The following is a 12,485-nucleotide window of genomic DNA, read 5'->3' on the forward strand; positions in this document are numbered from 1 at the left end:
GTCAGGGAAACCTAGCATACATCAATCACAATCCTCTAATTCATTGTTAGCTTACCTTACCCTAGAAAATAGGACCTGCTAGCCTTATAAGGAAATCCCTGACCTCCCAGCCAATCTTGGCCTGTTTCTGAGTTGCTGGATGCTTCTAACACTCTATATAAAACTCGTTCTTGCACAAATATCCCTCCACTGCTTGTGAGGCACTGACTCCCTCAGCCTGTGGGTTGTTTTTCCTTGAATAAAGGACATCAAACTCAAGTTGTTTCAGTTTTGTTATTTGATAGGGTATAATAGCAGATGCCCTTATGGATAGATAAATGACAGGACATCGAGTCCCAGCTACTCCCCATCACCTGGGAACTTAGACAAAATCTGGTACAGAGCAGGAGCCAAAATCAATTGAAATTAAGTTTCTATTCTCCAGAAGAATGAGCATTCAAAATAGAAATTAAAGCCATTTATATGTATAAAAAAAAAGTAAAGTAAATTGCATTATTCAATTCCACATATCTCATCTAGTCCTTGAGATTTGCTCCCCTTCTAAGATAATGTAAGTGCCTGATACTATGTGCTCGATAAATGCTAGTTACTGTTATTATTACCTATGATCCCAGGACAAGACACTAAAGAAAGTCCTGTTGCAACAGTGTGAAATACTTGGCCTCTCTGACTCCATCTTGTTCAAGCCTGCTTTGTTTTCATGGCCTTCAGGTGAATAGCTTCTGCCTAGTCTTGCGTATGGATGGGCTAATCATTAGAGGAATTCGGCTTGCAGCTTGATGTTTACCAAAACAGCCCCTTACCACAAAATGCCTCTGGGGGAGATAAAGGAAGTATGTATTGTTTATTAGAAATTTGCAGGAACCTCAAGACTGGACTCATATCACAATCTTCCTGGAACCCCGGCTGACAGCCAAATGTCTGTGATGGTCAGTCACCTCTTTCCCCTCCCATGTCCCTTTCCCTTGACGTAAAAGAAGCCGGAACTTTGCACTTTAGGAAGATGGATTTGAGGAGTCACTAGGTTTCTCATCTTCTCAGTTGGTGCCCTCTCAATCAATAAACCTTTCCTTACTCCAAACTCTAACATTTTGAAGTTTGGTCTTTTGAAGCATGGGGCACATGGACTTTGGACTGGTGACTATTACACAATTTAAGAAAGTCCTATCCCTTTCTCTTAGAGAACCAAAGAAAGAAAGGGGGTTCACTTTATTCCTGCCCCTGGACAATCAAGTTAGAAGTCTGAACTGTTCAGAATTTTGTCCTCTCTGAACAATCCAGAGAGGACAACAGTAGAGAGTCCCCATGACTGTTGGGTAAGTTCCCTCTTTACTTTTTGGTGTTAAGATTGACTTCACTACTTATGGACGTCTATAAAGAACACCAGGCATCCATCAAAGGCAGCTTTCTTAGGGGCATACAGTGAATCTACACATCCCAGTTTCTCTTGGGAAGTTAGGTGGGATCATGTGACCAGTTCTGGCCAATGGAAGGGGACAGATGTAAAAGATGCCACTTCTTGAACTCTAAAAGCCTCTGATGTGATCGTCTACAACTGGAAACAAAGGGCTCTGAGGACCTATGAGACAGGCAGAGCCATAAGCAGAAGCCCAGGTTTCTGAGAAGCCCCATGGAGGAGAGTCACAGAACTAGGATACTTGGGTTGGACTGTCCCTAAGCAAGAAATAAGCTTTCCTTTGAGTTAAGCCACTGAGACGTGGGGACTGTTTGACAGAGCAGCGAACCCTAATATACACATATAAATGTTAGAGTAAGTTTGTCAAACGTGATTGTGGCTCTTACCTCTGGACCCCCACCTTCAATCCCTATCACCTTCCAAGAAGTCAAAGTGCATGAAGATCATCGCAACTTACCTGCCTCCTAAATGTTCTTTGGGATTTAGGCATACATATAAGAGAATGAGAATGAGATGGTTTCACTTTAGAAACCTGAAAATCCCAGATTGAGAGAACTTTAGAAGTGGAAGGCACATTTGTAGTCATCTGGTTTAACCATTAAAACAAGTTAGGAGGGAACTGAAGCTTTGGGGGGCAAAGTACTGACTTAAGGCCGTAGGCTGGATAGTACTGGAACCAAAAGCAGCACCCATTTTTTCAGAGCTCCCTTCAATGTGCCTGTCAATATATCTGGATGTATAGCATAACATCGCATTAATAACTCAAGCTTTAGTATCAGACCGAACTAGGTTAAAATTCTGGCTCTCCCTCTTACGAGACGGACCATTTCAGGAAAAGCATTTAACATCCCTAAATACCATTTAACCTCATCTATAATAGTACTTTCCTTTCAGTGTTGTTATATCAACTAAACAGATTAATGCATTTAGAGTGCTTCACACACATCTGATCTTAATAAAATTTTATAACGTTAGTTTCTGCTGTTATTTAAAAGAATATCAAAGTTGTATAAAAACAATGCAGCAGCTTTAACAGTACAAAATCCCACACAACTTGAGAATTACTTCCTCTGTGAACAGAACTTTGCATTCTCTACTCATGCTTTTGAAGGAGTTCAAAATGGAGTGAAGTGGTGCCACCCCAAAATATATTGCTTTGGTGCGTTGATTATTTTGAGCTGAAGGCACTTGGAAAACAGCAAATGCAGAGAGAGGTTCTCTGAACTCCCCTTATCTGCCTAAAGACAGATACTCCAAAAGGAAGTCAATTGTCATAAACCCCATCCCTTCTCCCCAAGAGTCATCAACCAGACAAGACTGACTCTTATCACAAGAGAGGAGACTAGAAATCCATACCACACTCCAGGGAACTTTGTCACACACTATCATATCTCCCATCTATTCTTCTAATGGCCCATTCATCTTTCCTAAACATTATTTACTGTCCCCTAAGTGACCTACATCCCCCCTGCCCTTCCCCTAACAAGGTGGCATTTAAACTCTCAAATCCCACTACTTTTTTGGGTGTTCACTTTTTTTTTTTTATGTCCCTGCTCAAGTAATATTAAAAATCTGCTAGTTCTCAATTTCTTTCATAGACCCAACTAACAAACCCAGTAGGGTAAAAGGACAGTCTTTACTCTATGACATTTTATTTGGGACATTGATTCCTTACTTTATATGCCTATCATCTGCTAGATGGTAAATTTGTCACCTTATCTCTTTCTGAATCCTTCAGGGCCCCAAAAATGCCTGACCAGTTCTGGCCACCAGCAGACAGACTTAATTTATTGGGCTTTTGCTGTCTATCCGCTTCATCCTCAGTACAAGAACTGCTTTATAAAAACCAGAAGCCTGGGGAGTCTTGATAAGTCTAGCCCCTTGTTCTAGTCTTGCAATTTTCACTTGCATATACTCTGCCTCTAGAGGCTTGGCCTTCCCTTCAGGATCCTGACTATTTCATTTCATATCAGCACCTCCGGAGGAGGGAGAGTTGGGGAGTATGAAACTAACTATAGCTCTGGGAAATGGAAAGATTTGAAACTGCTTCTCTGAGAATCAGCGATGCTGCTAGTTGATTGGAATTAGAGGATTATCTAGGTCAGCAGTTCTCAACCTTTCACAGGGGTCGCCTAAGACCACCGGAAAACACATATTTTCGATGGTCTTAGGAACCGAGACACTGCTCCTCTATCCGACTCCAGGCCCACATGCAGATCCGCCCACATATGAGTACCCGGCGACCCCTGTGAAAGGGTCGTTTGACCCCCAAAGGGGTCGCGACCCACAGGTTGAGAACCGCTGATCTAGGTGAATCAGAATTTTCCAAGGCCTCTTCAGTCTAGAAGCCCTAAGAAGGCCCCCTTAGCAGTAAAGCCTCAAATTTCCTTGGCTTAGGGCCCTACTGGTATAACCCAGAACCTCAGCCTCCTCTGGTGTCAATTTTAGGAGGTCCCAGAAGAGCACAGGAACTCACTGCCTTGGCCCTTGAAGCCACGGCACGCGTTGGCACTGACACCCCTTTCAGAGGCTACGAGGAGGCTGAGGTCCCAGCCCAAGGCACTGACCCTGGGATCTCAGGTTGACAGCTTCACAGCCTTCACCCCCTGAGGTTCTCACTACCCAATGAACCACACTGTGTGCCTCTTGGGGTGATTTGGACCCCTCCCCAGCCCACATGGCATGGTGGCCCCTCCACACCCAAGGAACCTCTGCCGGTGCTGCTCTGTGCAGGTCAGACCCAAGGCCAGATCTTGTCACCTGGCAGGCCTGTGAATATAGTGGGTGCTTGACTAAGCAAAACTCATATTGTTTTAGCCCTTGAAGCAGCAATTTAAGGGCTGCCAGCTGCTTCCGGGGCTTGGTGGAGGCAGGAAGTCATCTTGGAGCAGATTTTCACTGTTCTAGGGTGGAGTGGTCCCTCTTGATCAGGTCACATAAGTGTAAAGGCTAAGAAATGCTCCATGCCTTGGAGGAAAGGGTGCAGCAAGGTTTTTTTGTGGAAGACAAAGGCCTTTTTACCACCCTTCATATGCAGAGTTGATCGCAAGGAAAAGGAAGGCCAATTTGCAAAAAGACCCAGAAAGTTGCTGGCGCTCAGGGATGCTGAGGAGGCTGATTTAGAAAGGTCAGGAACACCCACAAGAGCCCACCTTCAGGGAAGCAGCACTGGCCATGGCCTGGGATCCATCAGAAACCCTGATGGTGCAAGGGCTTGCCTGATTCGGCCGCCTCTCTTCCCAGCTGCCCTGCGAGGAAGCCTGACTTGGAGTGCTGGGGCAGTGCCTGAGCCTCCAGCCCAGTCACAACCCTGGTATACGTTAGAATCAGCAAAGGAGCATCTAAAAAATATGGATACTGCAGCACTCCAACAGCTATTTGCACACCAGTGTTTATAGCAGCATTATTCATAATAACCAAAAGGTGGAAATAATCAATGTCCCATATGAATGGATGAACAAAGTGTGAGATAGCTATTCAATGGAATATTTTTCAGCCTTAAAAGGAATGGAAAGCTTTTTTGTTTGTTTGTTTGTTTGTTTTTTAAGATTTTATTGGGGAATTGGGGGAGGGGAACAGTGTTGGGGAATTGGGGAAGGGGAACAGACAAGTTGTTGTTCTTCAGTCTTCGCTGTGGAGGGCTGCCCATAGGCAGCTCGTGGCCTCTAAGCTCAAGGTGCTGCGTTCAGTCTTCGTTGCGGGTGGGCGTAGCCACTATCCCATGCAGGAGACAAACCTGGCAGCCTTGTTGTTAAGAGCTCACACTCTATCCACTGAGCCATCTGGGCGGCAGCTCAGCTCAAGGTGCCGAGTTCAGTCTTAATTGCAGGTGGGCATAGCCCACCATTGAACAGGCCATCTTGTTACACCAGCTGAGCCATCCTGCCACCTGTTAGCAGCTCAGAAACAGCTCAGCTCAGGCACAGCATCACTGGCCCATGTGGGAACCAGACAGGCGGCCCTGTTGCTCAGAGCTTGCGCTCTTAAGCCAACTCTTAACCAACTGAGCCACTCGGCCGGCCCAGGAATGAAATTCTTATACATTCTATTATTCAATGTGAATGAACATTGAAGACTTTATGCTAAGTGAAATAGTCAGGAAAAATATTATATTGAAACTGGAGGCCAAACGAGTCCGGAGCTCGTGCTACCTGAGCTGCTCAGCCAATAGACCGACACGGGAATTGGGTCATAGAATAAGTGTTTATTATCAGAGCACCGGTGGTCTGAGAAGGCAGCAGGTTAACACCTCCAAAAACTGCCTTAACATTCCCAGACCAGCCTAGGGTTTTAAAGGGAAAATCTGGGCGTTCCTCCAGAGTCTACGTGAGGGTGCCAAGGGTTTGCATGCAGCCTTCCCTCAGGCAATGTGATTCTCTGGTGGAGTCAGAAACCCAAGTACAATGATAGGATCAGCCTGGTAGACCACTGAGATTGTGATCAATAAGTCCGAGGGTATTAATGATAAATTTCAGGGTAATTTTCTAAAACAGGGAACTGGATGGGACAAGGGACATTCCAAGGTCAAGCGGCAGGGGGATGATCTATTGTTAAGCTATAGGTAGGTCACAGAAAGGTGAGGCCAGGGACACAGAGGCCTCTACTTTGGGGGTGCCACCGGGCCCTGTTTCAATATGATTCTACTAACATGAAGCACTTAAAGTAAGCAAATTTATAGAGACAGAAAGTAAAATGGTAGTTGCCAAGGGCTGGGGGGAAGGAGGAAAGGGGAGTTATATTTCGATGGATATCAAGTTTCAGTTTGGGATGCTGAAAAAGTTCTGGAAGATGGATAGTGGTGATGGTTTAAACAATGTGAATGTACTTAATGCCACTGAACTGTACACTTAAAATGGTTAAAACAGTAAATTTTATGTTATGCATATTTTACAACGCACACAAAAAGCAATATCAGGGAGGAAATATGGGACTTTTCTTGTGTTAGGCACACCTGAGGCCCCCAAATTTTAAAAGTAGGTGACAAGAACATCCTTTTTATAGAATGCTGCTGGACCTTCTAGGCAGGACATTTAAAATTAAAAAACAAAAACCGAGGCAGAGAAGAGCCAAAGCCCTAAAAACAAACAAATGTTAAAAACCAAAATTCAACCAAGTAAATTTGAAGATCTAATTGGCTTTATTAAGCAATTCATAAATCAGGCAATACCCCACCTAGCAACTATGAAGACCCTCCAAGGGGGTAGTACAAAATGGAAGGTTTTTATAGGAAGAAGGGTGGGGTAAGGGAGCTATTAACAAAAGAATGGATTATTTTGGGACTGGTACATCTACTTTTTTTGGAGGGGAAAGAGTTTTTATTATGCAGACTGCCTCTTCTTTCTATGGGGAGGGTGGGGTGGAGAGGGTTCATGTGACAGATTACCTCATTTGTGTTGATCAGAAAATTCCTTGCTGGCTGATTAAGATTATGCTTCCGGGAGCGGCTGCAACTTCAATCAGATCAGGTATTAAATCTAGGTTTAGTATCCTGGGCTTCTAGCATGAGCAACACCATTTGGGGCATATGGCTTTCTCTTTAATACAAATAAAAAACCCACCGGAGTTCTTCCTTCCTGAACCCATCAGGCACTCATCTTCAAGGGATTTGTTCTAAATGTTATTAGTGAAGATACTAGGAATAGAGGTGTCCTGAAGTTCTGGGCATTTCCCTTCCCTTCTATCTAAGAGATGGGACCCAAGAGGTGGACCCAGATTGCTAGATATGGCTTTCCTGAGAATCCTGGCAGAATATGCCACCCCAAAATATGCACTTTGGCATAAAGATTATTTTGAGCTGAAGGCAATTGAGAAGAAGCAGATACAAGAAAAGCTCTCTGCTTTCTCCCATTTGCCTAAAAAAGCAAGATATAAATATGTCAAGGTGTCCCCTCTCCCCTCTCTATCAGGCAGGACCGAAGTTAATCACTGGAGACTACTCCTGACCCTTATCTGCTCAGAGATGGCACCAGAGAAATCTACATAACAAACCTTGCTAATCTAGCTCTTATCTACCATTAGTTTCTCCAAATATTTGCCTTCCCACAATTTGCCTGTAGAAGTTCAAAGTCCTTTTCTTTTATCTTGTCACTTTCCTAAAAATATATTGTTCTTTTATCATCTTTGAGTGCTCCATGTATGTGTGCAATGCATACGTTAATAACCTCTGTTTGTTTTTCTCTTGTTATTCTGTCTTTTGTCAGTCTAATTTATAAAGCCCCAGGCAATGAATCTAAGATGACTAGAGGGAAGAAAGAAATGTTTCCTCTCCTACACCAGCAGTTGGGAAGACTAGGAAAGTTGAAAAGGGAGATACTGGCTGCCCTTGCTCCTGATTGGATGGGCCTCAATATTGTCATATATATCTGAAGGTTTCGGAGGGACTGGAAGCTTTCCACATCTTTAATATCGATCTTGGTGGGAGACCTCAATTAAAAAATACCAGTGGCCAGGCTTACCCCCCAGAAAATCTAGATTTAAATGGTATGGAGCCGGCATCAGGCATCAGTATTTTTAAAGCTCCCCAGTTAGTTCTAATGTGTAGCCAGCATTGAGAAATACAAGTAGGAGCCTCACAGCATATCCTCAAAGAGACTGACTGGTGAGTGGTCTGTGCCTGGCCTTTGGACGCAGAATTAGCTTCTGTGAACTAAGTGAATTCCAGGGATTATAGGACAATTCATGCAATGGGGGAGAGGAGCATGATAATTTGTGAACTCTCACCTGTGTCCTTCTATATCCCTATATCCTTCTAAAGACATCCTTCTAAGACCTCCCTCTCCCCTGCCCTATACAAATCAACTTTGCAAATCCACCCTGCAGGTTACACTACACAGGGACTCATAAGCTCCCCCTAGACATCTGAACCCTGGTGGCAAGGGCTTCCCATAGTAACAGCCAAAAGTCCAAGGTTTCAGCTTCCAGTGCCTCTGGCCAGAGCATCACCTCATAGTAAACCAGAGAGAGCCAACAGCTTATGACTGCAGGAAACCAGGGCCCACAGCTTCAACCTGACATCTAGACACATGGCCTGCAAGGAAAGGGGTACACAGTGAAGCAGGTGGTTGGGGGACACAGACATTTCCAAGGACCCTAGAGAAGAATGAGCAAGATGATTTTGGCCGGGGAGCCCTAAGTAAATGTACTATAAAAGCTTTGTGACTATGGCTTGGGGTGTCGTTGGGATGAGTATTTATGGCTGTATTTTTCATTGAGCTTCAGAAAGGCTTCAGAAATGAAAGGTTCTTTGGCACCAGGAGCCTCATGCCAACCAGCGTGTCTCTAAATTAAGCAGTGAAGCAGACAGGCTCGGAGTTGCTGGACACTAATTTCGTGCCTGGGCATGTAAATTCAATCTGCCTAGAATGGGCTCTTGCAATTAGACATTTAAAAATATCTAATGAATACCAATGAAGAAAGAAAAAAAAAAGTGACGTTTATTATTCAAGTAGCTGTTTAATGGCAGAAAGAGAGAGTATAGGGTTTACCTGCAGGGCAGCCCACGGCAGAGACCCCTGTTCCCTTTCTTGAAGGTCAGAGCCACCCTAAGCCACTTCCAGTTTTCCAGAATAAGGTCCCAAAGTTTCCTAAGCAGTCGAGATACTTTTGAGACATCGCTAATACCCCTCTCAAATCATCTCATCTTTACCTCAGGCCCCATAAAAGCCAGGCCCTCCTCTGCTATTCCTCTTAGCCCCCACCTTTCTCACTTCACCGTCTCAGCTCAGCCCTGCCACTGCCTGGCAATGCTTTCACTTCTCTCATTCTTACTGTTTTCTTTCTCTTTTCTTCTTGGTTGCCTTCCCTTTTCTTCTCTACTTTGGTCCCCAATTCAAGTCATGTTGTGCCACTCTAGTGATTTTTTGCATATCCTAATATTTAATCTTTTTTTTACATTGATGTTTTTTTTCTCTTGACGTCCTTTTTAAAACCTAAATAAAATTACTTTTAAAAGAAACTTGGTGTCAATAGAAAACCAGTATCCCTTGCTATAAATAAGAGGAAAAGGATAAAACAGTAGAATACATACAATGAAAACAGAATTGTGGTATTACATTCTAGTCGATACTGTTGGTGACTAAAGGCTCTGAACCAGAGACCTACCCATCTTTGGTTAAGAGAGGAGATAGGAAATGTTAAGAGAGGTGTTGAAGGCAGGCTACCACCACACTGAGGCTTTCTCCTTCACATAATCAGAAGTGACAAGGGGATAGCCTCGTCGCTGTGTTCTTTATTTAATTCTGTGTCCTTAAATCATTTTGTGTGGCCCAGAAAATCATGGTGGGAAGAATACCCTAGTTTGGTCTCACTCTCCTGTCTTCCCTGTTTCCCTGTTTGTCCCCTCATTTCCTCCCATCTCTTCCTCCCTTTCCCCTCTTTTTTTTTTAGTGGAGTAAGCAAGTTCTTCTGTTATCTTTGATGTACTAACAACCCCTGAGAAAAAAGGGAAAATAATTTAAACCTAGGAAAGGTCATCTGGCTAGGCTCCCAGTTGGGCTATTTCCCTGCCCCATGTTTGCCTTGCTTCCAGGGACTGTCCCTTTGCCTCTTCTCTAAGCTGGTCTCCTGCTCTCAGAAGCAGGTCAGACGTCTTCCCTGACATAGTTTGGGATACATAGTTTTGGGTGTCAAAAGAGGAACACCAATCAGTGAGTGGGAAAGCAGGGCCCAGGTCAGGCACGCTGGGTCAGCCCTAGCTGCCATCCTGGACACATCGTCCTCCCAGTTAAACCCAGAGAAGAGTACTTCTGGTTGGATTCATGTGGACACAGAAACAGACTCATCTCTCAGTTGGTCACCACACTACAGGGTGGGATGGCTGGGCCCAGTGGACAAGGTATGGCATTGTTATTAAGTAAAATCATGACTGCCATAAAAAAGTAAGAAAGGAATATACGTTAAAGAATTTATTTTGCTCAAATGATATGACAGAACTAGGCAGACAGATGTTATTACATGGAGTAAAAGAATGTTGAGATGACTTGCAAATGAAGACAGAAGCATTTTTTTTCCCCCTGCCAATGGGCTTAAGGTGAGAAGTCAACTCTCTACAAAATAGGACAGAATTTATATATCTAGCAATAACCTACAATTTACAAAGTAGCAAAACAGCTTAAAGACAATGAACAGGACTTGAACTTCATAACCCTAGACTCGCCGCAGTTCTCAACCTGTGGGTCGCAACCCCTTTGGGGGTCAAACGACCTTTTCACAGGGGTCGCCTAAGACCATCGGAAAACAAAAAGATATTTACATTACGATTCATAATAGTAGCAAAATTGCAGTTATAGAGTAGCAACAAAAATAATTTTATGGTTGGGGGTCACCACACATGAGGAAATGTATTAAGGGGTCGCCGCAGTAGGAAGGTTCAGAACCACTGCCCTAGAGGGTATGCTATAGATCAGGGATTAGCCAACTGGCTCACGAGCCACATGCGGCTCTGAAGTAAAATTGAAAACGAAAATAAAACTACCATAGTTTCATTTATAAAATTTTTAAAGGATATTATTCACATAATGGTGATTCATTTGCTTTATAGGTCTCATAAAACTTTGAGGGACAGGATTGGCTCTTCCGTCTCAAAAGTTTGCCAACCCCTGCTATAGATGATATTGTGGGGAGAATTTTTCCTCTATTCTCCTACGTTCGGTGGGCTAGTCTAATACGAAGTTGACATTAAACAGATTAACAAGAGAAAAACAAATTTAATTACATACATACAGGGTCCCATAAGAATAGGAGACTTCCAGGAAGTCAGGCTGTAGAGGCTTATATGCCATCCTGAGCTAAGAAAAAGGGGGTAGGGGTCTGGGAGACTTCAAAGGGGAGGAGGAGGATTTATAGGAAGCTGGGAAGAGCAAATGTTTGGTAAACAAATGTTTGCCGTGTCCTGCGAAGACAATGGGACACAGACAGGACTTTGATCTCCAGGCCCTGGGAGGTACCCCCAGCCCACCACACCTACCCCATATTCTTTGTAGTTATCTCTGGTGAGAATTCTCTTTCTGGGCCAGGCTCTCTCGCCACATTCTTTTAGGTAGTTAAGGGAGAGGTAAAAGTTTTTCTTGAATCTGCTGAGTCTTGATTGCCTTCAGCTCAAAATAGTCCACTGGCCAAAGGGGCACATTTTGGGGAAGCTCGTTCTGAACCTCTTCCTTACATATAGATGATTCAGTTTTCCACTGAAACACAAAATTGTTTCTATGTAGAGTTCCTAACCCAAGGGAAACCCCACTCATTTGATGAATGTTTTCTAACACCACACCCTCTGCTTCCCCACTAATCCTCCACCTGGCAGGGGAGGCTGGGAGCAGATGTTCATTTGATAATAGCTATAGGGAGAGTTGGGGACTTGGGTTCTATGTGTGACTCATCGTTAACTCATAGCAGGAACAGCATAGTCTCCATCAAGTCACCTAACTCCTGTAGGTCTGGTCATTAAAACGAGGCCTGACAACAATAGGTGCTCTCTAAGGCTGCTCTAGCTCGAAAGTTCTAAAATTCTGGGGACTACGCAGCTGATGTTCATAAATCTTAAACTAGCTCAAAGACTGATAGCAAGTAAGTGGCAACCCACAGGTTGACTGATTCATACCTTACCATGTCAGTCATTGCCCTGGGGTAAATGCAAGGAAGATACTATCTTGTTTGTTTGGCATTATTCTTACGCACACCCCCGCCCTCACCACCACCACTATTCTAACAGCTTAGGGCCCCTGATCAATACTATCATTTTGATTAACTGACAGAGAAGCTCTCTTTCCCTTTTTCACATGGTTTTCCAGGAAGGGAGTGGCCACAGAAGTTCTTGGTGCAGGTCGCCTTTCCCATTCCAGATAGGTGTTTTCCTCCAGCTGTGGGCAGAGGAAAGGACTCTAAACGTGGTGTGTGGACTGGGAGCCATCCAAGGAAGGTTCAGAGAGGCTGCGAGGCCAGCTCAGGTCACACACCCAGGCCAGCCACACGTCATGCCAGTAATGGCCAGGGCACGTGCCACATAAGTGGTGCACTCAGCAGGGCACAACCCGGTTCCTCTTTGGGCTCCTACTAGAGTGGGGGTGGGGTGGGG

This window comes from Hipposideros armiger, unplaced genomic scaffold (assembly GCF_001890085.2).
Source record: "Hipposideros armiger isolate ML-2016 unplaced genomic scaffold, ASM189008v1 scaffold_2, whole genome shotgun sequence".
NCBI classification, from domain to species: domain Eukaryota; kingdom Metazoa; phylum Chordata; class Mammalia; order Chiroptera; family Hipposideridae; genus Hipposideros; species Hipposideros armiger.